Raw genomic sequence first — 3135 nt, 5'->3', positions numbered from 1 at the left:
TTTCCCACACATTTATTTCATGTCAAGGTTTGTCGCATCTCTACCTTTCATGCATATTCTCATTGCGTTTTCTATTAGATAGGAGTAGGAGTAAGATTAATGTAGCAATATCCCCTCCATTCTTTTATTCAACCGCCGCATGCACAATCACCCCAAACATATAGTTACAAGTCCCTGTGTTCGACCTCAGATTACCCGAGAAACTTGCGTTCATGTTATACTTGGTGTGAACGTAAAAAAAACTTGTGGCAGGACGCATGGTCACTGCATACATTTGATTAACGCATTTTTCATTCCAACGCATGACTAACAACGCATATCTTAGGAACATGCATCGCATACCGCGTCCAAGTGAAGTTGGTTGTCGAGTAAAATTGACTTTCAAATTTCCGTCACCAAGTTTTTGGCTAAAAAAGAAGTGGATTGCGGCCTAAGAAGAAGCTTCCTCTTAAAGCTCATGAAGACTCAGTGTTATTTTCATTGTTGTTGATAAAATTACATTTCGTTAATCAATTCATTCATCTTTGCAAAAGGAGCTTGAGACATACTACATGTAGCTCATGAGGGAACGTCCAAAGTTAAAATGTCAAGACTTCAATTTCTTACCTTACATTATGAAAATTTGAAAATGCTCAATGATTAGACAATTGTTGAATTTTATGTTTGTCTTCTTTATATTCTAAATGAATCACTTGTCTCGAGAGAAATGTGTTAAGAAGTAAAGCGTGTTAAAAAAGTTATTAGATCTCTGCCTAAAAGATTTGACAGGAAGGTAGTGGCTATTGAAGGGAATCGAGATATTGCTAAAATTAAAGTTGATGAGCTAATGGGATCTCTTCTCCCTTCTGAAATGACCTTACACATCCAACCTGAGAAGAACAACAAAGGCCCTATAGGTTTAAGTTTAATATGAGTTTCTTCCTAGGTAACATTTCATGTAGTTAACAACATGGGTCAATGTCATGACTGCAAAGGATACTATTTTACTCTTGAAGGAGAAGCGTCTCTTTCTTTTCGTTCTTTTTTTTTTTTTTTTATGAGTTCCAGTAGCAATAATGATATAAAGCATAATATAACATCACAACACAACACAAGCTTCCCACCCCCAAACATAAAGTTGTCGACATCCCCATGATCAAAGAGAAATGAAAAACACAATATAAATTTGAATGAGAATAAGTCTTGTGAAGAGATTCTCGAAATTTAAACTAATAAAAAATACATAATCTTTTTATAAATTCAATTCTTGAAACTTTCCCTCCTTTAAAAAATTCTTGTAACAATGTATAAAAATCAAAAGAAAACTATTCGCCTATTTTTTTTTTATGTATATCCCCATAGCAGCTACATTGTTATTTTACAACTGACTGTTATTCTAGTAAAACAAACACATCCCTATCCAAAAATATTGTTATTTTTTTAACTAACTATTAATAGTATTGACTTATATAGATTTTTTTTCCTAAATGAGGTTGTATAAAATTCCATTACACTATTGGTCATGCAACATCCCAATTTTAAAAGCAATCTCAAAGTGGTTTTACAAGTGCAATATGATGAACCAAATGGAAATGAGATGTATGACCAAGCAGTGTGTGGTGTTGTTTTTTGTGTTGTGTTTGGCAATGCTTGATGAGAATAAGGCTGCGGAGCTTGCAAAATGGCAGATCCACGTTGTGAATGGACTAAGCAATGGCCAAATCCTATTTGTTCATTGTAAATCCAAAGACAATGATTTAGGAGAACACAAACTTAGTGTTGGAAATGAATTCAATTGGAGATTTAGAGTAAACTTTTGGAATACGACGTTGTTCTGGTGTTACTTGCAGAAGCCAAATGCACAACATTCATCATTCCAAGCTTTTTGGATTGAGAGCACATCAGTTTGGCTCTATAATATGTGTTACGATTCTAACTGCATTTGGATTGCTAAAGATGATGGAGTTTATTTGAAGGACAACACTAATCATGAAGATGTTTTGATTCATAAGTGGGAATAACTATGCACCAAAAACACATTGCTCCATTATTATAAAGGATTGCTTTGGATCAATATAAGGTCTTGGATACTGTGAAGTTTTTTTTTTCTGCGTGTTTAAGTGGTCGTATCAGCAAAATATAAGTAAATATAACTAAGAAGTAATTGGCATGTAATTTGTTTTATTGAAGTTGGAGGTTTATATAATATTCATATCTTCATATGTGTTATTGCACAAGGAAAAAATGAAAATTAGTCACTTCTCTAAATGAAAATTAGTCACTTCTCTTTTGTACTATCTTAATTCTCTTAATTGAATTTAGAGGTCTAGTATGGACAAAAAAGAAAATTATTCTTGTTGTACCATAAATCTTGTTCAACTTTACATGTTTCTTCAATTTTTTTCTTCTTTTCATTTCATTTTTCCATTATTTGCACGTTCATTTGTCAAAAATACTACTTTATAAATGAATAATAATTAAGGAGGTAAACTTAATGTAAGAAGATTTTAATCAAGTTTTAAATTTACAATCTTGAAAATGTAATATTCCATTGTATTAAGTTTTAATATTTAAAGCTAATTCTTTCAAAAAATTTATTCATATATTTTGAGATAATAAATTGGAAAATAACTTGAGAAATTGTAAAGGGAATTTTTAAAAAAATGGAACAATGAGGGGAAAAAGAAGACAAAAGGAGATAAAAAGGAAAAAGAACCCCTGACCTAGGGGTGTACATAGTGCGGATTGGGTTGGATTGAAAGTTTTTTTTCGTTACTTCCTTAATCATTCTCTTCTCATTCTCTATTGAAGGATTTATTTTTGTGGATCAATAAACTTCATATTTAAAAAAGTGAACTAATTCTAAATATATTATAAAAAATCCAAGTTTAATAATAACTATTGGTTTTAAACTATTGGTTTGTTACATAAAATTCCAAATCATTCAAAAGCACCATGAACATGAAGAATGACTTGAGCGAGTGATCATTTATAAGTAATAATAATATTTGATCTTATGGTAGTAAAACTTACCACTCAAATCGCTCCAAAACAAATCATGCAAAATTAAATATATTAATTATGAGCATTAAACAGGTTAGATATGTACAATAAAAAATTCATTTAATTACCTGATTCAATATTTTCTCAAGTCTC

At 31.0% G+C, this 3135-nt stretch overlaps 1 pseudogene; it reads left to right on the top strand.

Moving 5' to 3' along the window:
- Positions 1-1553: 1553 nt before the first annotated feature.
- LOC120084849 (S-protein homolog 1 pseudogene) lies at positions 1554-2000 on the top strand (annotated as a pseudogene).
- Positions 2001-3135: the final 1135 nt, after the last annotated feature.

Source organism: Benincasa hispida, chromosome 9 (assembly GCF_027475165.1).
Source record: "Benincasa hispida cultivar pf3 chromosome 9, pf3_genome.v1.1, whole genome shotgun sequence".
NCBI lineage: Eukaryota > Viridiplantae > Streptophyta > Magnoliopsida > Cucurbitales > Cucurbitaceae > Benincasa > Benincasa hispida.
Note: the sequence above shows the minus strand (reverse complement) of the source record. Positions and strands in the feature narration are given on the sequence as shown.